Source organism: Prinia subflava, chromosome 13 (assembly GCF_021018805.1).
Source record: "Prinia subflava isolate CZ2003 ecotype Zambia chromosome 13, Cam_Psub_1.2, whole genome shotgun sequence".
Taxonomy (NCBI): domain Eukaryota; kingdom Metazoa; phylum Chordata; class Aves; order Passeriformes; family Cisticolidae; genus Prinia; species Prinia subflava.
Window position 1 is genome coordinate 4,545,815 of NC_086259.1, and position 25,451 is coordinate 4,571,265.

The 25,451-nt window shown below is 40.7% G+C and overlaps 1 long non-coding RNA gene across 1 annotated transcript in view; it reads left to right on the forward strand.

The window, feature by feature from the left end:
• Positions 1–8,752: 8,752 nt before the first annotated feature.
• The window catches only part of LOC134557614 (uncharacterized), a 30,595-nt gene continuing 13,896 nt past the window's right edge, over positions 8,753–25,451 (forward strand). Inside the window, exon 1 of the long non-coding RNA XR_010082085.1 lies at positions 8,753–12,845. This is a non-coding gene — a long non-coding RNA (uncharacterized LOC134557614). The remainder of the gene's footprint in view (positions 12,846–25,451) is intronic.

Consider the following 25,451-nt stretch of genomic DNA (forward strand, 5'->3'; position numbering starts at 1 on the left):
TGATTTGATTTGGGTCAAACACAATAAAGCTATTCAATCTCTTTACAGACTTCTAAAGATTATTTTTAAAGCAGAAATTTTGCAACATTGAAACTAATTTTAAAATGTTGAATATTTTTCTTCATATACTTACAAATTCTTTCCCTTATTTCCATCAGCATTAGCTGACTGCAATGTACTGCCCATGTTCTTTCCTCCACAAAGTCCCATGAATATTTATGCATAGGCAGTCCTAGATTCATACTAAAAAATCTTTGTTTTCTCATGTTGTCACAGTTTACCATAGAGCCATATATTGCATGTGTACCATTTCTGTGTCTGTACAGACAATAATTCTATGACATCTTAAATAAGGCTTGAACATTTCTGCTGTAACCAAGATTTAAAGCTGTGGTATTTTAACTAAATGTTGTAATAGAGCATTGAAGCCCTTCCTACCTGAAAAAAAAAAAAAAAGAAAAAAGGAAGGGCTTGTGCTTGCAGAGCTACACAGGAGAGGGAAATTAGAGTGAAAGGTTCTGCCTCGAACCTCACTGAAAACACTGGGATATTCCAAAACATCTCTTCTAATGTGCAAAGCAGGTGGTGCTTTAACAGTTCCCGTATTCCCCACTGGGGTGTTTTCCACAGATAGCCTCCAATGATAAATTGCATTTCATTGGCCGAGTTATTTCACAAAGCTGAGCACTAAAGGAAGATTTCTGAACAAGATGAGCCCGTATAAACAGTCTGCCTTCATGGCACTCGAGTGGAGCCTCTCTCTGCTCATCACTTTGTTTACCCACATTCTGTACGTGACACTCCATCAGCGAATGTTGCATAGGAAGACTTCAAAACAGAAACAGCAGTACCCTGTTTACTGCAGAGTCAAACTTTGGCAAATAAGCCCCACCAGGCTTCTCTTGGAAAAGCGATCAGAATTACTTCTGTTTTCTTGCTTGAGATGAAAAGCCCCCTATTGGCTGCCAATATTTGTATATTTTTACATTTGCATTATCCGTGCAGGATTCAGTAGGCAGAGTTGGTCCAGGAGAAATAACAGATTTGTGTGCCCAGAAACACACATTTGGAGCACTGATAGCCTTTTTCTACACTACTGTGGGAACTTTCCTGGGAAAGGAGGCCCTAAAAACGCTGTAAAGATTTCATAAGTACAATGCTCCCTGCAGAAGGGTAGAAGCTGTAAGGATTGGGAAGGTCTGCATATCTGTATTCCGTGGTTTCAAAGGATCCCATCACAGCCTGCTGTGTCTGAGGCTGTGTTCACTGCCTGCCTTTCAAGGTGCCATTGCCAGGGCTTCCCAGCAAACATTCCCTACATCACACCCGTGCTGCTGCCTGCCCTTCAATCAGCTCAGGCAGGAAGAGATGCTGCTGGAGATGCAAGTGCTTCACAAGGGCTTTAACTCTCAGCATTGCTCTGCCAAGCCTTCCTCTGACAGACTGCGAGCACAGAGTGGGGAGCTGAGTGGGACTCTCAATGCTCCTCTGATCTGTTTGTGTCCCTGCTTTGGCTGAGTTTGCTCTTATTTGATGTTTCACTGACAAGGAGGATCGTGCTGCACTCAGAGACAGACAAGATACATGGCTCATGCTGCTGGAATGGCCCAGGAGGAAAGCGGGAAGAAATTACCAATAAAAATCCAGAAAAAAGCTGAATTTTTATTCTGATTTGATGTTAATTCGTTATAGTCTTGCAAGACTGGGCTAACTAGACAGGTGCAGCAGAAATTTACCCTGTGCTCAGTTGAAGGATGAGGAATCAAAGTCCTTGCTGTGAGAGACAGTTTTCCCTTATGTAAATTATCACACTGGTTTTGAAAGGCCAGCTGATGTCAGAAAGAATTGATAGGTCTGGCCCTAAATTGATATTCTCTGAATGCTTTTGACATGATTAAGATTTTCACGTTATCGTTTGATCAATTGACTGGTGCATACACACATATTTTCTTCCCAAGAGAAAATGAGGTAATAAAGAATTACTGATGAATGAGTGATTACACATCTTTTTTGCACCAGGAATTTTTATCAAGCACTTAGAGATGCATATAAGCCAATAGTAGTAATAAACAGTCTTCATAAAAAGTGTGTTGCTGGAAATGCACTTAACTTATCAACACTATCATATCGAATTTTAGCAATGCTATTTAGATTATTATACATACTCTGGACAACATATTACATTAGATCAGATGCTCAGAGAGACTTTTATAATAAATGGATGGCAGCAGAATTTCCATCTTAACATAAAGACTTATTGCTTGGCATTCAGATGGATTCTGTAATCCCAAGCTAATTGTTATACATTGAATTACCACATTTAATCATTAATGCTGCAGGGAGACAGACATAAACAGATCATTGAGACTGGTATATGGCTGTGGATTATTAACACTACCATCCATTTTATTTTTCTGGATGTGTCTCTCAGCGTTGGTGCAGGGTATGCTACAAAGGAAGAGTATTCTATTTCCCTGCTCTGCAGTACAAAGAACCCCAGAGTGCCAGGATGGGTGAGGCTGGAGGGGCCCCAGGGCTGCTCTGGTGCCACCTCTCTGCTCCAGCAGGGCCACCCCAGAGCACAGGGCACAGCAGAGTGTCCAGAGGGCTCTGCAATATCCCCAGGGAGGAGCCTGCACAGCCCCTGGGCACAATCTGCTCAGGGCTGGCACTGCCAGGGCAGAAGTTGTGCCTCCTGTGCAGGGGCAGCTGCTGGGCTCAGCCCTGCCCGTGGCTCTGGGGCCATTGCTGGGCCTGGAGCAGAGCCTGGGGCTGCTCTGACCCTCCCTGCACACAGGGAGAGACAGAGACAGACACAGGGACAGACACTGGGACACAGGGACAGACACAGGGACAGGCAGGGACACACAGGGACAGACACAGGGACAGGCAGGGACAGACAGGGACAGACACAGGAACAGACACAGAGACACACAGACAATCACTGTATACATTTGGCTGTAGGCCTGCCCATTTTATTTGTTCAAGTTTTTAGATTATTTCCAGTTCTAGTTGTTCTGAAGTCTTTTCCACTCATCTGTACACTAATTTTTTGTCACAACAGGATACATTTGCCTCATACCTGTTCAGTGGTTTCAGATGCCTGTTCAATATATTTATCTCATGTAACTTCAGCAGACTTTAGACTTTTCACTCTGTTTTGAGGAATTACTTGGCTTTTCTTATAAACCTGTAATTTTCAGTTTGAAGAAACACTTATGCCTTCGGGGAGCATTGTATTCTTTTTTTTCCCCAGTGCCTTTTAAATTTGTTTACTTTCTCAAGTACCAACAAAAACATCCTGTAGTATTGTAACCGTCTCTTTTCATATCCAAAGAATAAATTTTTGCCAGGCAAGAGCTTTCATTTACTATGGAAATGTAATATGGTATAATTTATCTAATCTATGTTCAAAATCCAAAAACATTGTAGTAAAAATTTCCCTTAGAAAAAACAACAAAAAAAGAAAATTAAAGTAGAATTGCAATAAACTGTTCCTCATACATTTGTACTCCAAGAAGCCTCTTTTAAATCACCTGATAAATCCAGGACCAACCATATCTTCATTTGCTCATTAGGTGCTCAGTTTAAAAGAAGGGAAAAAAATCAATACTTGTTCCTGTCTCATTTCTGAAGAATGGCACTGAGCCATTCGAGGTCTGGAATGCCTTCAAGTGAGTGACATGCTCAGATAAAGTTCAAAACCTCAATATCACCTCAGCTCATTTTGAACATCAGTCACAGGATTCTGATTTTTGATGGAATCAGAATTAAAGCAGAGGGAGAGAGGGAGGCACACACTGTGCCACAAAAGAATGGATACACTTCGGAGAAGGGAAAAATTCTTGCCATTCTTTAGCAAAATTCTATCACCAAACAAAATCTTGATTGTTCTTTGAGTTCATTTTTACTGCTATAGCTATTTGGATGCTAAGATTATAGATATAAGGTAGATATCAAGATTGCACTTAGGTGAAATAGATGAGATCTATTAAAGATGCAAATCAGCTTAACAGACAGGAAAGTTTTAGATATGGCAGCTGGTATAATATTCTAAGGATTTATTTTTACTGCTTTCAACTGCACATATTTTACAGTGAGAATGCAGAGAAAGGAGGTAACAGTGCCTTACTGCTTTTCCAGAATCAGTCCTCTGTCAAGCAGTGTCAGAAAAGCCCTGTTCTGGTGTCTGGTTTAAAAAAAACACATATTGACAAACAGAAAGGGCATCCAGGACTGAGGCCTTGGAAAGGCTGATCGATGAGAAAAGGCTTAAATAAATAAATATGTATGGCTTGTCTTAAAGGTGACTTCTACAAAACTTTGTACCACATCACTGTTAAAACTGATTCTTAGGATGACTCTGGGAGAAAATAGAGCCAAACCAGAAAAAAAATGCTAAAATAATTTAAAATTCAATTACCTGAGTATATAATTATATATGCTACAGAAGGATCTTTCTTGTTCCAAATGATCGTAGAAAGACAAACTTTTTGTAAATAAGTCATGTAACAATAAATATAGGTACTGAATGATTGAATAGGATTTCTAGCATCTGACTTGATACAAGTACCAAACAAATGGACTTAATCATTAACAGGGTATGGTGAGGGCCAAATTAGGGCACAATCAGGCCCAGTGCTTCTGCATTGCAGAGTTTGTTTTTTTTTCCAGATGGGACAGTTCTTATTGTCACTGTAAGAGACAAAATGAACCACATTGAATCTGTGAATTCTCAGAAGACCAGGAAAAAAAAGAGGTTTATTTAAAAAGTCATTTCTTTATATATTATTTACGGAGACCAATATGATTGGATGGCAAAGTTAACACCTCTTCAACCACATTGGTTAAGCCAGAGGGCCATCAAGAAGTCTCTCCTCTAAAAGGAATGAATAATGTAGATACAGTTAACAAAACAACTCCTTTTGTTTACAGCAAATCGCCTGGGAAAGAAATTTCACAAACGAAAACATCTCAGACATGAAATCAGGGCTACATCTTATGGGTAGTGTCAGAAGGGCATTTCCACAATTGGACTGCCAATATTTTTGTGAAAAGCAGGATTTTTAAATTCTTCTCTTCAATGCTTTGGTACTTTTTCAAGAAAAGGTATGAACTGGAAAATATATATAAATGAAATTGTGCTCTATCATCGGGCCTTCAAACATTTAAGAGAGGCATTAGAAAACAGATTATGGGTTTTGGTATCAGGACCCTTCAAAAACCTCTTCTCTTTTCCCCACTCACTGACACACGCCCCTGTCAGAGGGCAGAGCTGTCCTCCCCTGCCAGCACCCGTGGGTCTGGGGGCAGCAGCCCCCTGGCTGTGCTGGTCCCTGGGTGCCAGGGCAGCCCTGGGGCTCCGTGGGTGCCACCCGTCACTGTCACTGTCACCACGGGCTGGCACCACTTCCCCATGGCCAAGGCTCCTCCAGGGCCTGGCAGAGCACACGTTGGGGCTCTCTGGGACAAACTGCCTCAGACCAAGCCCTCTGAGCCCAGCCTTCCAAAAACTGCAGCTCAGATTTACCCTAAATGTACCTTCTTCCTATAAATTCCTTTGTTGACTGCAGGATTTGCTGCCTGCTGCAAATGAACCCTGGGGAATGAAGCAGGTTTTTTCTATACCTACAGCTTTGACTAATGCCACCTTGGGTGCCAAATTCTAACTTGTCACCACCCTGCCTGCTGGTGCAGGTGCTCAGCAGATAGACACATGATGCCTCTTACAGAGGATTAAAATGCCTATCTCTGAGAGACAAAAAGGGAATACTTTAATGTTTAATATTAAATCATTCTCCTAACTGGAGCAAAGCTATAAAAACAACAATAATAACAGACGCCTAGAGGAGCTGAGATTCAGTCTTTATCTGACAGAGGAGAATATGCAATTAGAAAGCTATCAAAGCCTTAAAAATATAAATATCATTAAGAATAAAGTTATGCAGAGAACAATAGTGGTGCAACCACTTCACATATTTAAGATAACTGTGTAGTATTCTAATATCATAGAATAATATGAAGGAAAACATTCTGCCATAGTAAAAATGTGATCCCACAACTCCCAGTTTGCATGCCAGAGCACTCAGAATCTCAGATGTTTCACCTCTGTTGTGTTGCTCTCCCCAGTCAACATCCACCTAGGAAGAGACTTCGCTCAGATTCACACAGAATTTTAACACCCACATTTGCAACAGGGGCTCAGACTCTAGGGCTGAGAAAAGGAGCATTTGCAAGGCTGATGTAAGGAGGTAAAGGCAGAAATCCTCTCTCTCAGCAGGCTGATGTGCTATTAATAAGTCACGAGGTAAAGCATATTAGTAGGTGAAAAATGCTGCTGTGGAAATTGTAAAGGCAGCTCCATGTGGGTAACGCACCCAGCTAAAGGAGCTCAGTTGCATCAGTCCCAGGACCAGCAGGATGGGACAGGGCCAGCAGAAATGAGATAATGTTGCTTTATTTATCAGGGAATATTGCCTTCTCTCTCCTCAGTTCTCTGCCCCTTACAGAGTTATCTGGTAATTCCCATCTGGCACAGACTTTCCTCAGTTTCAATTCATGTTCTCTTAAGTTCTGTGACACTGAATCAAGTCACTTTTCTCCAGCTGCCCCTTTATTCTTCCCACAATTGTGTGTCCTGCACTGCAATGCAGTAAAGTCTCCATCTCCTTGCTTTGCAAGCCTTCCAGATCTCTAAGGACTGAGCCTTTGTTTTCAGTGTCATTTCCAGGGCCCTGTGCCTTCAGGATTAAATCCAGGAGTTCCTTTTTGTATCATTTATTGTATTGTTCTCCACTAATTTAACAAAGCTATTGATACTTGCTATTTTGCATTAAATAGTAACCTTTTCACATTTTTTCCTTCTCTTTTTTGTTACTTTTAGTATTTTCAGTATGTCCTTCCCATCTGCCAGGTTCTGGCAGTATTCTGTGCCTTAACAAATATTCTTGATAACAAAAAATAACAAAAAATGGTGTCCTTCTCCCTTTATTCATCATTTGTATACTCTCTTTGCTCATCATGTATCTTCACTATTGAGGTTCTAACTAATATTTTTTTCCCTTTTCCAACATAGTGATAACTACCTTCTAATTTTCTTTTGGTCCTCCTGTGGGTTTTTATTTTCTACTAAAGTTTGTGCCACACACACTTTTTAAAACTTTAAAAAAGATTTCTCTACAGCTTTTCTCTATACTCTGTGCAGTGGAGTTGCAATATATATGTAAAAATAATAATTTTCTTTTTATCTGCTACAATCTCATTTAATTGTACCTAACATTCATGCTTTCCAGATTGTCTTCTCAGACCTTCAGGCCTTACACCTTTGGCTTTTACCATGCTAAACAGACAGATGAATTTTCTTCTCCTTCCGATGGATTTGAGTATATTTAAAATCATCAGCTATGATTTGGTGTCTGTCTCATGGGTTTGGGGATACAAAACTTTGAGAGGGTAGAACTATTTTAGTAAGTCCCAAAGAAATCTATAACCAAGAAGTAGTAAAAAGCTCCTCCTTCATTATCCATATCAGCTAATGTGATGGGCTCAATTCTGATTTTTCAGGTTTTTTTTTTTTTCCTTCCACACTCATAAGGCATCACCCAGTACCTGTTCTTTGTGTATGAAGTAAGTTTATAGCCTCCATCAGATTTCTGGAAACCAAAATTTAACATCATTATTGTAATCTTGTATTTCTCCAATTATTTGAACCTATCTGGAAGCACTCCTTGATTTGTTCCAATAGCTACCTTGGCATACAACACTGAATATACCAACAGTAACATACTTCCTGGGGTTTGCAAATACAGTTAAATAACATTTTCGTTGACCAAAATCAGAGGGAAATGACTCAGCTTTCCATATGAGAGAAGCTGGTAGCAGCTGAATGGGTGGTATTAGAGTTACCACATTAGAGTTTACCATATTCAAAAATTTCAGTGATTCTAGGAACGAAGCAGATAAAAATTTGATGGAAGAAAATACAATTGAGGGAAGAAAAGAATCATGATAACTTTATGGCAAAGGCTTATATTTTTTATATATTTAGGATAGAATACCTGGTCCGCCTCTCCTTTCTCCTTCACTCTTCAAACAATAATTTTTAAGGAAAATGCTGGTTCAAAATGGTACCAAATGCACTTTTTCAGCAAAATTCCAAGTGACAAGGTTTCAGAAGGGCAACAGCAAGCTGTCAGTAAAAGGATAGGACAATTAGGTGGAAATGCTGCTTCATGTCAGCTTCTGGTACAACTAATGACATTTTGCACTTAAAAAAGATGCAGCTGAATTCTGAGTGACACTGGCTGTGGATCCAAGCTGGCATCATTCCACAGGCTTCAGAGAGCTGCAGCACCTAAACCCAGCAGGCAATGAGGCAATTGGTCATGAATTGTCCATGGGATTTTTTGCATTCCTTGTAAAAACTGTTCTGTTGCTTGGGCTAACATTTAGTCCAGCTCTGTGTGAGGGCAGAAGCAGAAATTCAGTTCAGCTCTCACTGACCCTCAGATTCAGGGCTTTGACCAGGTTTATGGTTAAAGTGCTTACAAGTCAGTTGTGATTTTTCTAAAAAAAGTGTTAAGTATAAAAAGATAAACAATAGTTGGCTCTAAAATTGCTGTCCAGAAATCTGTCACTTAAACCCCAGAAACCTGAACTTCAGGGGGATCTTGCTGTTCGACCTTGAAGCTTTTTAGTCACTCCTGGATAAGGCCCCACATTCATCACTTGACAAGCCTGAAACCTAAATTCAATTGAGATCCAGTCTAGGTGCTACTCCATATATTTTGTTTCCTCAGGAGCTGTTTATTTTTTAAATTTGCCTGTGATTCCCAGACTGGAAACTGCTTCTAACTAGTGTCTTTTTCCTTGAAAACCTGGCTGCTGTTGTCCAAGCCAGGAGCTTCATTTTTTTAGCATAGCTTAGTTTAATTATGAGCCTGTTTAGCCTAAGTGTGATCCCTGGCTGGAGGGCTGGCGAGTTTCCTCTCGCAGTTAAAGCACTCATTTATAAGTAGGTCTGTACTTACCTTCCTCCTCTATAGAAAATAGAGCTGAATTTTATATTCTGCAGGAATTGCATTCAAACACAGAAAGGAGAAGCAGGCCTTGGAGCAGGGACCAGATGTAATGAGCACCTTGAACACTGAACTGCCGAGTTATCCATCCTTCCTGACCTTGTGAGGTTGGAGCTTTTTTCCCACACAAAGGTACTGCTCTGAGTGAACAGCAACATTCCCCACCTCCTGAGTAGCCTTGTTTCTTGCAAGCCTTGTGTTTTGGGCACTCATCTGGAAGATAAAAGGTTAGGTTTGAAGTTCAGACAAGAGAGAATTGAATCCTTTTACAGGGCAAGCATTCTCACCACTTGGCTATTGTGCGGGAAAGAAAGGCTCGGTGTCTCCTTCTTCCGCGGCGTTCTGAAAGGGAAGCAGGAGCTCTGCTCAAAGGGACTCTGCTCCTGCTGTCAGCAAGGGCTGCTTGCTGGGGAGCTGAGCTTCCCAGAGACCACTCACACCCACTGGAGATTAATTTTTAATGGTTTAACTTGCGGGTGGGTAGCTGGGGCTTGGGGAATCCCGTTCAGCCTTTTGGCTACTGTTGACTGGAACACAAAAACAGCAATACTGAGGCAGAGGTCTGCAGTGAAAAGCTGCTCCCCAGAAAAGGGACTTACCTTGTTTATTTCTTTTCATTTTATAATTTTGTGGGTCTGGTAGCGGATTGGCTTCTGGGGTTACTACCCCTTCACCCCACTGGCCAGACCAGCTGCCAACCAACATTATTTTCAGGCTAGAAATATGTAAGCAAAGGACAGTGAACAAAAACAAGAAAGGTTGTTTATGTTCCAAAGTTTCAGAAAGTGAAAAACTGACCATTAATATTGCACAGAAACTAAAGATCTGACTCCATCTTATGAACAAGTAGAAGGCTTTAAAAAATCTCAGAAAAGCCAGGGAAACAGGTACCTCAGTCCCCACACACCGAGTTATCCATCCCCCAGGCTGCAGAGGGGCTCGTGGGGAAGTAGGAGCCCTCTTCCCTAAGCCAAGCATTCCACTCCATGGAAGGGAGCTTGGAAAGGAGCCACTGCAGCACCCAACCCTCACACCCCACCCTGTCGCTCTCTATGAGATCACAGTTCAGGACTGGGACTTCCTGCATTTTCTTGGTTCATTTATTCATTTGGGTGTTTTGCTTGTTGTTCTGGGCTTTGCAGTCCTTGCAAGATGATTGTAAATTTATTTTTCTTTCTAAAATAATATGATTTAGGTTTACAAAAAGGAAGGTATCTTCATCTTCATACAAAACTGACAAAGTTTTTGGACAAAACCCCTCACTACACTCAGAGATGTAGAAAATGGTAGAGGCACCTGTGAGACAGAACCAAGAGTTATTTTTATAAAATATGACATGGTATGTTTATTAAAAAGCACTTCTACCTCATGAATGTTCCAGGAAGCTTTGACCCTTTCAAAATTTCCTCTAGTGATGAAAAAGTACCATTTTTACAGGCTACTTTGTTCTGATACATGCAACACTTAAAGACAGCTTGAAAAGCATAGCAGCACATACAGCACTAACTGCTGATGGCACTGATGACAGAAGTAGGCAAATACCTGACTTATTCATTTATTTTTAAATTTTTCTATTCTAAGATATCCAAACTTATTCAGATATTCTCACCACTTCTAAAACAGAGTGCAGGGATAATGTGAAGTAATGACTACTGCCTAAAGAGCTGGAAAATATTTCTGCACTTCTTTTAACTGCAGGAAAAGTTCAGATTAGGCTGTTAGATTGAAAAAGATCTTATTTGGACAACCAGGCAGAGTTGTCAGTTAAAATAAATGTTTGGATTAAATGAAGAAATTCCATAGGTTATCATGGCCTGAAGGAGACACACTGCATTTGTGAATGGCTGAGATCCATGGCCCCAGAAAAAGGAGGAAAAATGCTTACCCAGTTTCCCTAAAATCTGACAATAGAAATACAAATATACTGGCAAGATGGAACTTTTTTGCTTTAAGTCTTTCCCTCCAAAAAAAAAAAAAAAAAAAAAAGTCTTCCTTGCAGTGAGGATAACAACGTACAAAGGTACCTGAACACTCAGCTCAGACCTAGACCCTTGGTACTTTCTACAAAATCCTGGCCAGGCTTTGTAATACAGGCTTTTGATGCTTTGTGATGCATAAGCATCAGTTCCAAAAGAACATCAGAAAAGCAAAAGCTTTATGTGCTGTTCTGGAATCCAGCAAAAAAAATGCATAGCCTTAGGCATTGTATTTAAATGAGCCTTCCAAGATCCTCATGAATGTTAGCTCAGACAGAGTTTATCTACCAGGGGAAAACCAGAGATTCAGCTTCACTGCCAACTTTCTTAATAAACATGAGCCACTGGCATTGTCCAAAATAGAGCAGATAAGCAGAAGTTGCACATCCCACTCATTACTATGCTATATTAAAGCTTAGCACAGTTGAGGGAACAACATTTCAGAAGTTATTTACAGTGATGTGAACAATTTAGTTTATAAACAAATGAGCAGTAAATGTCCTTATCCAGGAGATTAAAAAAAAAAAAAGTTAGTTTTTACAAAAAAGTCAAACCAGATTTTTTTCAAGCACTGATTACCAAAGGAATGTTAGTGCTTTGGGTGTGTTTAGTAGGTTATTTATTTGTTTCTATTTCAATTAGCTAGTGCTCAGTGTGCATGTTAGAGAAAGGCTGCTGCTTTTAGACAGCACAGTGTCTGACCAGCATTCCATCTGATGTAGCAAAAAAGCACTTGGATGCAGTAGAAGTGCTAAAATCTGCTTGGGTTCTACCCTTTCCATAGCACCAATTCACACCATTTTCAGCTTGTGGCAGCAATACCAGCACTAATTGCAGTTATTTCCTACTGCAGCAATTCTTGCTTTAGACACTCTGAGCTCAGAGCACTGATCTTTGAGAGAGACCCAGAACCTGAAGGTCCTGTTGGGTTTCCTGCCAGGGTGTTAGGACAGGCTGGGCACTGAAACCCTGTCAGATTTAGGGGAGATGTGCAGCCAGATCCCCCAGAGGTTCCACATGCTCCCCACTCACCCCAGCTGGAGAAGGGCCCCACTGCCAGGTCCCCTGGAAGCAGGAATCATTTTTTTCTTGATGACTGATACAAAATCCAAGGCTTTGGCATCATTTGCAGGTTGCCTTTCAACTCCCAGGTCTCTGTGAAACACCTGTATAATTTGTGAGCCTTGTCTTCAGGTCTGTTATACCCCAAAAAAATCACCTTCCACAGAATCCTTGAGGTTGGAAAGACCTCCAAGGTCCTTAAATCCAACCTCTGACCAAACACCACCATTCCCTCCACAGCCTGAGCCAAAGGAGTGCCAGGGCTGAGCCTGCAGAGGGTGAGGATCCCTACTGATCCACGGCCTGTGCTCCCAGAATTAGGAGGCATTTGGGAAGAGACAGGCATTTCAAACCTCCCTTCAGAGCTTTAATTAGCATGATTGTCTGCACAGATATGTTAATGGTAGTTTTCTTCACTCTGATCCAGAAATTAGGTTGTAATAAATATCAACATTTTAAAAAGCCTGTTATCTTGGCTCAGTATTTGCTCCTCACCCAACCAATGACACATCCTACCAGCCCTGCAGTTTCCTCTACAGTTTAATAAATCCTTTTCAAACAGATTTTTTTTGGTGTCCATGAAAACTTCCAGGAAAGCAGCACTTCTTTGATTTATACATTTTTACACATCAAAATAAACAAGCAGTGTTTCTTTGTGTGCCCAGCAAGCTGAAAGGGTGGAGTTTCAGGAGCCAGTTATTTGAGAGACCTGAAATATCCTGAAGAAATGGTAAACAAATTATATATTTTGGCAGTAAAAGTGTTTTGTTGACTTGGTGAAAGTCCTGAAAATAGCAACAGCAGCAATAGTTTTCTGATATTTTCTCCTGCAGTCTCTTAATTTTTCATGGAAAATATATTTGAATTCTTTAAACTCATGGAGCTATTTATTTTTCTTAGAGGGGACTCTAACATAGATCCTCTGATCACTGCTAATTCTACTTCTTTTTTTTCCCTAAATGAAAAAAGAAATGACAAAAAGAAATAACAAATCTGAAAATTTGTGAAAATTCAATAGGCTTTATTTTTTTCCTATTTCTTACCTTCTCTGGATATCTTTTTCATCTACCTACTAATCTAACTTTCTTTACATTTTGTTTTTACTTAAATAAACATTAAGCATACTTGCCTACAGTAAGCTCTTTTGTTTTATTCTCTTTGCTCTCCTTTCCTGTACAATAAGTCCATTAATTTTTAATACTTTATTTTCTGAGTTTTCTCTTTTGTTATTTGATTCTTAATGAATTCTCTCTTAAGCTTACAATATCAATGCTTATTTATTATGGATGTATTGTACAGAAACATTTTTACTGTGATTTGATTTTTCATCAGAAGACCTTGAAGTTCACTTTATATAGAAGTAATGACAAAAAAAAAAATCCTTGGAAATAATCCACTCAAAATAAATATAGATAATTCAGGAGAATGAAAAGAAACCTAAACCAAAACCAAGGAACAACAATGATTGTAAACTGGGAAAATATTTTTGGAAATTAAATAAATCCATTGTAAAAGACAACCTACATTAAATCTGGCATTCTTATGCAGGTTTGTTTGGTTGTTGTTTATGGGGTGTTTTTTTTGTTTTGTTTTTGTGGGTTTTGGGGTTTTGGGGTGGTTTTGTGGTTTTGTTTTGTTTTTGGGTTTATTTTTGGTTTGGGTTTTTTGGTTTTGATTTGGTTTTGTTTTGGTGGTTTTGTTTTGTTTTGTTTTTTGTTTTGTTTTTGTTTTGTGGTGTTGTTGTTGTTGTTGTTGTTGTTGTGTTGTTTTGGTTTGGTTTGGTTTGGTTTGGTTTGGTTTGGTTTGGTTTGGTTTCTGATTCGTTGGATTCCAAGATAAGCTGCTTAATTTTTTTTTAGCCAAAAATTTTCATGGAGATTGTGTTAATCACAGGAAAGTAATTTTCTACATTTATAGTTACACCAGAAAAAGAGAAAAGGTGTCTTGGTCAGTGGGACTGCAGAGCATCACTCTCGTATCCCTTCAGCTTATACTCAGATAGAAATGTAATTAATGAGAGATCTAACGAGGAACAGAGCTCCAGGCAGTTCAGCAAACACTGATCAGAGGGCTGGTGCTGAGACACAGATGAGTGAAAAAGGCTGGAGTGCTCCTTTGGTGCCTGGGCTCCCTAATCCCCTTTTCCATGGTTTCTGGCTGTGTGTGCTGAAGTGGGGATGAAAGATGCAGCCTGGTATTCTGATCCAAAGACTGGATTTGGGGAAATTTTAAAGCTGATATACTTTGAAACTTCTGTAATTATCACAAAATCCTAAACATGAAATACAGTGTAGTTCCAGATGTTGCCTGGTAGAAAATGTTTCTTAAATAAATATTTACTCCTGGTTTTTAGATGACAGTGTTTTGATGACAATTCCAGCCCAGGCAGTGTAGGTCTGATTTGAGGTGATCTTGGACAAGTTACTCAGCTGTTCTTAGCTTCTGTGCTTTCCCAGCTCAGTGAGGGATTGACAGGATGAATTCATTGATTAGGATCATTGAAAGGAGGCCCTACAGCTGGATTTTAGGCAGATTCAATGGCTAGAGTGGTTTTCAGAAGAGTAACAACAATGTTCAAAGATGTCAGCAGTGTTTCATGGAGTAACTGGACCAGGAAATAAACAAAGAGTGAATAAAGAAAAATTTGGGAAACACTCGAAGAAGCTTAAAGCTTTAAAACCAGTAACTTACCTGCTTATTTATACCAGTCCTTCCAGAACTCTTGAGTATAACTTGAAAACTTCCTGCATGTTTTCTGAATAATGGGACAGAACAAACCCATGCTGTAAGCAATTAATAGAATGTGGGATTTTTTTAGTTTTTGTCAGGGCCAGCTTTTTGTGGTGGTTTTTTTTTTTTTGTTTGTTTGTTTGTTTTGGTTTGTTTGGTTTTTTGTAGGTTTGTGGGGTTTTTTTGGTTTTTTTGTCTTTTTGTTTTTTTAATACTGGTATGGAATAGGTACTTACCTGATTTTAGGTATTGGGTGGTATTTCAGAGATACTCTGATAGAAACCAAACTGCTTCTTTCTCACCAGAAATCAGGAAAAGGTTGACGTTTTCATTTGGTGAAGCTCTTATACTAACTGGAGTGGATCCATGTCCTTCTGAGTATCAGTCTGAGTTCTGGATGCAAACGGATGCAGAAAGCTCAGGAGAGAACTCAGCTGGAAGAGCTCCATCCCTTGTGGAGCTCTAGCCAGGAACTGCCCCTGGGTCACACCTAGCTCAGAGCTCACAGCCAGCCCTGTCACACAGGAGAACATCCCTGCCCTTCCTGCCCCCACATCAGCCTGCCCCTGGGTTTTCTGTTTGCAACACAATTCCACAGGAGCAGAATTCCATTTGGGTTTGAGTGTGACAGCCCAGCTAAGCACTAGGCAGTCACTGGTGGGGTGATTTTAGCAGTGATCAGGAGATAGCTGTGCATCCTCTGCATCTTATTTATAGCACACCACTTGTGTTCTCTGTACTCTGGAGAGTCAGGAGAAAAATTGGGGTATTTATACAAAGCTGCCCCAAAGGGAGAATATTTGAAGACACTGTTTCATTCCTCTTTCACCTGTGCTTAATTTCTGGGAGTTAATTGTGACCAATGCAGTCTAGATATGAATCTGGACTGAGTTAATAAACCTCTTCCTCTAAACCTGGGTTTCTCGTGCATATTCGGTTTTGTTGTCTCCTGAAACAACCTCTCAAACTTATGATAAAATGCATATTGGGACAGATACTTCTGCATAAATACATCTGACTGTTCTGTGTATACGAGTGTGATTTTTCACACCTAATGTGGGTTTGTTTTCTCATAAAGGAGAAAGCTCATCCCAGAAATTAAACAATTGGTTTGAACCTTGAGTGAGAGGAGCACTAACCTCAGCTGGGCTAAAACTTTCCATGTAGCTGGAAGTCACATCAGGCCATTTGACTTCCAGCCACAGCTTCAGGCCAGCCTGTTCTTGTTCTTACTCCCCTGTGTCTTCACAGGAGTGGTTTCAGCTGAAAATGTCCAGCTGCCTTTGCAAACCCTGTGTGCCAACTCAAGCCTTCAGCAGGAGCCCTCCTGAGCCATCACTTCTCATTCCTACCTACACACACCTACTTCCATTGCAGATTTTTACCATCAGAGAGTCAATGCAGTAAGAAATTATTAAAACTTTTCTTTGTGCCTTGCAATCACTAATGGAGACATGCTCCTTTCAGAATCTGTTTTTTGTTAAGGCCAGAGAGAGTGGACTTTATTGCCTGTTTTATACGATTTGCGTTCCATTGCTGGAAATGTTTCTTACCTCTTGGGTAAACATTATCAGGAATATACCACATTTTTCCTCCAGACAAGGTCATGGATGAGAAATGAACAGAAATATTGTCAGGCCCTGAATCCATGTAACAGTTTTGACTAGTTGTTTTCTAACATGCTGCTTTGCCACACAACAAGACAACTCCTTTGCCAAATAGGAGAGTGTGTAACAGTTGTTACCTTTCAACAACTCTTCATTTCTGATCAAAAGATAAGGAGGTAATTTTTTGAAATCTGTTCATCCAAAGAAGCTTAGCTGCTAATAGTTCCCAGAATCCTTTCACTGTGTGTGCCATGTTCAGTCTTTGCAATGATCAAAAGTGAGGGAACTCTGCTGATCAAAACTAAAGGAACACATTATTTTGACACTGCAAGATAAACTTTGCTTTCCATGCTGATGAGGATTCAGAAATTATACACCACCCTGCAACAATTTGGGAGTCTGCTAAAGAATGCAAATCTCCCACCTTGTAAAACATCCACGGGGAGAGAAGACTTGGTGTTCTCCTTCATGAGGAAAATGGGAATTCAAGTGCTGTAAATTATGTATAGCCAGACAGTGTGTAAGAACAATATTTAATGTTTTCACGTAATGTGAAAAAAACAGAAATGTGAACCTTGCCTCTAGTAAATAGTAACTCTTGACAAAATAATTCTCCTTGTCACAGGCAGAGTTTATGTTTGCCTTTTAATTTTTGCCAGGGAGTGAGGTAGATTGAAATAATCACTGAAGAATGACTACACGTTTGCAGAAAAGAGGATTTCTCTTCAGCCACTTCAAGAAGACCAGTAGGTCTGTGCCTGCTGTAGCTGGAATTTGTTCAGTGTCACACAGGCCAAAGACATCCTCAGTAACACCTCTCCTCATGTATCACTTTGCACTAAGATTTTTCTCCATTTATCTACAGAGCCCTGCCCCAAGTGCTGCTCTACACTTAAATGGTTCAGTTCATAAACAACATAGGGGATATTAAATTCATTTTTTTTAATTTCCACAAACTCACTGGAAATATTTGACAGAAAATGCCTGCATGAAAAAAGCCTGTGACATTCCAGGCATATGAGGTATCCAGCCCTGACCTTTCCCTTGGTATCGGTCGATGGAGGTGAAGAGCAGCTCCATTTATATCAGATCTCCTGCAGACACCAACTGCACATTATCCTATGGAGTTCCTGTGCTGAAAGACCAGTTAATCTGGGCAAACTTCTGAAGTTGTTCTGGCTCCAGTAGATGGTGGCTTCAGTTCACCTTTGTGTTTATTTTTCTACCTTGGATGAGAGAATAAAGGTCCCTCACAACATGGAGATTACTGTCATAGCTTGGTGGTGGACTTTTAGCTTCTTAGCACTGGAGGGGTTTCTTCTCCTTTGTTCCAGGGGATAGGTGGATCTGACAGGGAACAGAAAGCAGTTTTCCTTTTTAGTGTATTTTTTTTTCCTGGATCAGCAAGTACAACTGGAAACATGTTTATGTCAGTTTTTTATTTCTAGTCGGCTGAACAGAGCTGTTCATGAAATTACAGCCTTTCATACAGCAATTTCTGCAAAATATAAAAAATAAAATATAAAACCACTATGCCCTCATCTATGTGTTTGAATCATCTATCACTTACTTCATCATGGCAGCTCCTCTAAATTGAACTGTCCTCATTTTTGCTCTTTGGACTTGCTGCTGTGGATACTTTGCCAACATCCAGCAGAGCTACGCTTAAGAGTGACTGTAGAGCTGTGTGTAATTTTGCTTCTAGTAGCTCAGCACTATCACGTTCTCTTCTGCCTCTTGTCCCTCTGCTCTTTCCAGTCCTGTAATCATATTCTCTTGATTTTCAGCTGTGTGTGCCTGGAACCATCCTTCTGATCTCATATGCAGGCACCCTCTCCCTTTGAATTCCTTGCTGAAACATTTCTTCAGACAATTATTTCTACCCTTTATTTATAATCAGTGATCTCTCCTGAACTGTTGCCTCTTGTCTTGTCTTGTTGTTATCTCATATCAGATTATAAGATCTTTGAGTAAGGGAATATGTCTTGCTACGTCTTTGTAAAACGCTTTATAAACTTGCAGTGACAGCCACGATAATTCCTGGTACATTTCCACTCAGATCAAGGAATTGCTACTTACTGATTCTGGGCAGCATACACTCCCATGGGCTAGTGAATTCAGGTTTATTAGGGCACTAGACTATGCTGATAATTAAAATTTGCTATTGTGATCATCAGGAGTGGTGTGACTGCTCCTGGCGCTAATTCACTGCCGCCCCCCGACCTGAATCCGTCTGTCAGGGATCCGACGGAGCAGGGTGCACTGCCTGCTCCAGCAGCAGGGCTGGGGAGCAGCACAGCAGCAAAGAGAGCAGGCTACTGCCTCTGTCACTGCTAGACTTGCCTCTTCTTCTCTTTTATCCCTGCCTTTTCATTGTACTTGAAAAATAATTTTTGTCAGATGTTAAGAAAGGCAAGGCTTCCATCTCCAGCTCCGTGGTGAGGGAGCTGCACAGACGCCACCAGAACTTCCTTCTGAGGCATCATTGTCTTTACAAAAAATGCAAAGAGACCAATTGTTTTCTGGGAATGAAAAGTTGAAGAGCTGTCCTGCCATACAGTCTTAATGGCTGTATATGCTGCTTGTTTTATACTATTTATCAGAAATTCCGAGCTCATTTCTGTGCCTTGCCAGAGCACATTCAAGTCAGAGTTTCACTACAGTTCCAAGGAGGGAGGCTAATAAATTACAATAAAACATTATATTGTACCTCCAAGTTGTCAGTGACCGAATGCTTAAATTGCAGTAACTAGCAAGTGATATTTTTCTTGGTGGAAAACAAAGGAATTTTTCTCCCCAGTATTGCAGTATGAGGTTTAGAGCAAATCACTGGATCCATTCAGCACTATAAATATAATCTGCTTGTAATATGTATTACAGTACTCATTAAACTTTTAAGAATAGCTACAATATTTGCTATGGAAACAGCCCTCTCCCCTCTAACTTTCATCTTATATCCATCAGAAGAAAGCTGAGCTGAATCTCTTCATAAAATGAATACAACCCTTCCCTGTCCCTCCCTTGTCACAATTCTTAGTTTGCTACACAGAAATAGAGCTGGGTCACTGATTCAGGAACTCTGCATGTATTACTGGTTTCCAAAAGGCTTTGTAAATTTTAATAGAGACAAGAGTACCTTCTCCATCACATTTGGCCCCATGGAAACTCATATCAAGTATTTCTTTGCAAACCCATTAGCAGTGATTTGCAATAGTTCAATTTAGAGGTCACTTAAGCATGAAAACAGTGTACAAGAAAGTGTATAATGAAACAATATCAGTAATAGCATTTTTAAATGAACAATGTCAGTAATAGCATATTTTAAATGTTTCATTAAGTCTGAATTGTTATGTTGTAGTACTGCTGTGAAATAGCTGCTATTTTCACTAAGGTTCCTTTTATATCTGTACTACTGAGGCACAGAAACCAAAAGATGATAAAAGTCAAAATATTTTTATTAATCATGTGTTTTAGAACATTTGTATACTGGATGACTCAGTTTATATGTATTTATATAGTCAATAATCCTAGATTAGATCCAATTAATATAAATTCAGTGTGTTCTTTATGAAGGCAGTGTGAGGAGGAACATTTTGTAGTCTTGCATATTAAATTAAAACAATTAAAATACTTCTTTATCGCTTTCAGAACACCATTATCCCAGCAACATAGACTGTCAGTGTCCTGATGTAAAGGCATGAAACAAACAAAAATTTCCATCATAACTCATCAATTAATTTTGTTCTTGCTAAGCAAAGCTGTCCAGTTCCCTGGGCTGTGCTTTTGGTATTGCCAAGTGGCACCAGGTCAGTCACTCCCTGGAGAAAACTGGGGAGAGGGACAGACACAATTCCTCTCCTTAGGGCACACGTGGTGGTGGGAGGGAATGGAATATTCATTTGGGACACTTCTTCCCCAAAACCATTACATGGAGGCCTTTAGCTCTTTCTAACTTTTCCTTAATGAAGTGAGTTAGCTCTTTCTAACTTTTCCTTAAATGAAGTGAGTTAGCCAGGCAGCACTAGGCCTACAGTTAATTCCAAAATACTCTTGGCCTAAGTGGCACTGCCTTGTTAAAAACAATACCCAAGTTAGCAGTACATGAGCTGGATTTAATTGTTGAACATGATAAACTGATCTCATCCCACCAGCACAGTATGGCCACGGAAGCTCCTACCAGCTGAGGATATGGTCTGTAATTCTGCAATGAAACTGCAGATTATTCAAGAATACTGAGGTACTGAGACCTGGTAAATAATTGTGTGGGCGGTTGTTTGGGGATTTTTTCCCTCTTTTCTCCAGCAAAGGCCAGTGCAGACAAACCCCCTGAAAACTGATTTGGCTTTTGGAAGCAGCAGTTTTGAATCTGTGAGCTTCTGAAACTTGGAATGGTTTTGGCTGAAAACAGTTTGCAAGATATAGAACAACTCCAAATATTTCTATTATTATCGTACAAGGAATAAATCCAAGGTAGATAGGAAGACATAAACTCCCAGAACCAGCAGAGAGGCAGAACCTTGTCCTGGTTATCTGGACTGGCTGTGGACCCACAATAATGTTTATAGGGCTCTGCACCATTTGAGTTTCTGGCTGAGACCAGTGGTGGCTCAGGCAGTTCTGTCCTCAAATCCTCATGCAATGACAGAGATTTAGAAAGAGATCAGAAAACCTGCATGAAGTAATGGAAATTCTGCTATATCATCTAATAAAAATATGTGTTGCTTTAGTGTCAGTTTACACTTTGCTGGCTCCAGATTTCACCTCATCAGATCAATTTTGCTTTCAGGACAGAGTAATCCCCTAAGCACTGTCTCGACTGCAAGAGCTCTCTTGTTTCCTGATCATCTATTGCAGGCAATCAGTCAGTTCAATCTGCCTGAATTGCCCTGATTTTACTTTGGTCTGGAGCTCTGCATTTCCTTCCTGAGGAAAGCATTGGCATGCAGTGCCAGGAGGTCTGTGTGTGAGGCCACAGTGCTCCTGCTCTGCTCAACCAGCCAGAGCTGTAGTTGGGCTTTGTTTCTTACATAGTCAACTAAGCTTTAAAATACCAGCATGGTTCCAGCAAGAAAAATAAATCATTAAATCAGCTGATACCCATCAATATACATTTCAACAGTCATTTCAGACTGCAAGATTCATCTTGTTCTTAAATCAATATTTGTGTGAAATGTGAGCTTTCTAGAGGCTCTAAATCAAATAGGAATATCACCTACGTAGTGTCTTCAAATTTTAAAGAATTAACTTCTGTGATTATGTGGCCTAAATGCAAAGCTAAAAAATATTCTTTGGGATGTTTCTTAGTGCACAAAATTGACTGGCATAGGAGAACACAAGAAGCATCTAACAATGTATCATTTTGGAGCTGTTTGCTTCATTGGACATGCCTTTTATCGTGCGTCTCTGACAAGCAAGGTTAAAAAAAGCAATACTGAAACTGTAGAACAGCTCTCCTCTTATTCACACCTAATTATACTGTCTGCTCATTGTGCTCAGTATCTCAGAGGACCATGGATATTATTGGTGATTTATCATCACCCCATTGACAGTGCTGTGGCATTACTGCGGAGAAGAAGCCAAATTCAACCTTCAGGTTATACCTCTTGAAATTGTGTGCTGGTTAGAATCCATCTAATGGACCTGTTTATGACACAATAATTCCTTTCCATTTGGGCTGCATCTGCTCAACTTATCAAATAATTTTTGAGGGCTTAGTCCTTTATGTGGTTTAGTCCCCAGGACCACAGAACAGCACTGCCAGCTGAAGGTTACCACAGGGAGATACTAAAAAAATAGGATGTTTTTCTCTTCTGAGGGTGAAAGGAAATAATGTCAGTGACAGGCTGGAAGAGGATGGATATATTTGTAAACTGTGACAATAAAAGTTAACACTATAGCAGGAATAAATCAAGCATTCAAGCAGCAGCTCTGGCAAATGCACACTCCAGCAGTACTGCACTAGAGGAGTGAGCTTTCATATGACAATAACCATGCCAAATTTAGAGGCTAAGGATGCTTTTGTTCCACCTGCCTGTACAAGACTAAAATATAATATTTATTGCTTGTATTGAACTGCTTCTGCACATCTGCAGTAGGAAACTTCTCGATGCACTTTTGTAAATAATGGATTGTCTAAAGAGGCACAGCAGAGGTGGAAGGCGTGATATGAATATGTATCCTTCAGAAATGGATAAATCACCTCAACGTTTTAAGGAAAGCTGGCACGCTGTAGCTAAAACTTCGCTTTTTCTAGATGATCTGCTTTTTGTTTGGGTAAAGTTTGAAGACTGTGTACAATTTTCTAAGACTTTCAAAGCACCTGGCTCAGCTGTTCCCAGGGCCTCTTGCAGAGCAGCTGGAAGTTCAGCAAGCAGGCTGCACTGATGTGATGCCCCATCACTGGTACCCCAGCCAGCTCACTGGGTGGCACACGGGCACAGCACCACGAGTGGGGAGCTGCCTCAGCAGTGGAGTGGCTGCAGGCAGAACCTTAGAGCTACAAGCCCAAGATACAGCTTGTCTTGGGTTGAGAAATGTAACCAAAAATGTGTATTCTATTTTCGTCTGTTGAAGTCAGTTGGGAGATATTGTTCCTTATCTCTTGTAACTCTAGGGGTGGAAAGAGGGCGGATGCCCTCTGTTAATGGGACACCTGATAACACCAGATATGGCAGGGCCTCCTTATCTCTTCCTCCACCCATCCTCCTCTGAGGGACATCCCCTGTGAATGGGCCATTGAAGGCTCTCACAGGACTGATAACATCACCTCATCCCATTGGGAGATGCTCCACCCAGTGGGAGGAGCCAAAGCCTTTCCACCGGGATAAAACCAGCAATCTCAAACACCAAGGGAGCCTGTTTCCACTGGATTCCCAGAGGATGACTGGAGCCTTTCTTGAGGATCATCTCTACTTCAACGGAGCCACATCTGTCACTCTGGGAGGACTCACTGCAGGCTGCTTCCAACACCCTGAGCAACAGGGTGTCAGGTTTGCATTCTGACTCTGTCAGTGGTCCTTTGTACTATTGCATTTATCTTGTCTTATTTTATTTTAGTTTTACCTTTCTAGTTGTTTGTTTTCTCTCTATTACATTGAATTTCTGACTTGGAGTCTCACTGGTTTTGCTTTCAAACCAGTACACAGCTACAGGAGCAACAAGGATCTGGTGAAGGAGTAGAGGGAGGCTCTCAGGCTGAGGTTCCACCAAGGGTTAATCGTGGAGGGGTCGGGAGCTGAAGAGAGCCCCAAACAGGGGTGCACCCAAATTTTAAATGGGGGTGAAACAGGGGGTAGATACAACAGCTGGGCAAATCAAGGTCACACGGGATGGAGTCCAGGAACGGACTGACACTGCTTCAACCATTAGGAACTCACATGGGGAGGATACCACTCAAGGGGCCAACAGGGTACTGAGGAGGCCAGAGGATTCTGGAAGCATGCGTAAGGGCTACGGAAGATTGGCATGAGGTGGGAGGAGAGGGACACAGGTTTAAACAAGATTGACAACTGGGACAAAACCAATAGTGTAGTGGGGAAAGGAACAATCCATTGGAAAGAACAAGCACTGTAACCCTCCACGTCGTGGTGTGCACGCTGCACAGATGGTCTGCACCTCCCTGCAGACCCAGGAGCGCACACGGCACCGCGGGAGCACCCTGTGCTTCCCAGGAACACAGCACAGCACAAGGGCCTGTTCTGCCAGCAAGGGCCTCCACATAAAGAGTCTGGGGAGTGTGTAAGTGAGGTTATACGTTTTCCTAGGACCTGGGGGCAGAGAAGTTTCAGTGTCTAAGCAAGGTTATGCGTTTTCCTAGGAGCTGGAGGCAGAGAAGTTAAGTCCGTGCTGAGGTCCCAGACGCAAACACACAACTGGTAACACAATGGCAGGCTCATTCCCGAGGTCAGAATGGATTTCATTGTCTCTGTGAAAAACACGGTTCACCTTTGTTAAAATTTTAAAAGTTTAGTAAAAATAAGACAATAAGAGACATTAAAAAAGGCCAAAAAAATGACAGATGTCTGGGTGCCTGGCGTTTCCACCCCAAGGCACGGCTTGCTAACAAGCAATCTTCTCCTTAAAACAATAGGTTATTGCATATTCATAAATTTCATACATGATTCAAACATTCCTTTCAACTTTAGGTGTTTCTATTTAATTTCAACTGTTCTCTCTCATCATTCTATCTTGCAAATAAATCTTCTTGTGCCTCCACAAAGTCACAAATCCATTGATAATGGAGGCAATAAATTCTTCCCTTTGGAGCCCTTGGTGTCCTTGCTATTATCTCTATCCAGATAGGATGATGTGAGGAATTTCTTAATTGTCTCTGTTTCCTGAGCTAGTTCCAAAAAGCATTTTGCATTACATAGTTTCTATTTTAATATTATGCCATAGTCTAAAAACTGTATTTATCACACTATAAAATCGACTACATTAATACAGCATAACTTTCCAACATGACATAAACAGTATTCATTTTAATATTTGCAAAAGGCCAATCATATAATATGTATTTATAACAGTTTCCTCCCTTACATCAGGACTTCCCTGTATCACTCTTACGGCTCCTGCTCTGCCATAGATACAAAATCCCGTTTGTTTATTTCTTTCCTTGTCTTTGTCATGTGCCATGCTTTGATCTGGTTCCTCCTGAACTGAACGTGGGTGTCCTTTCTAATCAGACCTTGCAAAGCCTTGTGCAACTTGGCTGAGACTTCACACTCAGGGCCCTTCACCTCCAAATGTCTGATCAGAGTAAATAGCAAAGAGACAACACTTGCCAGATATGTATGTCCTGCCACTAATGATGGTGGGGAGCTGTTATATGGAGGGTCCTCTCTCTGATGCCCTTGATACATATATGGCAGGAGTCATTTTCACTGCCAGCTTATCTTTCCACTGTCAGACTTTCAGCTTTAATAGGCTCATTAATCATCTGTGTCACTCACTTTCCATTCCTTCCCTGAAGCTGCTCAGCAAAAGTTCTGCTGCTGTGT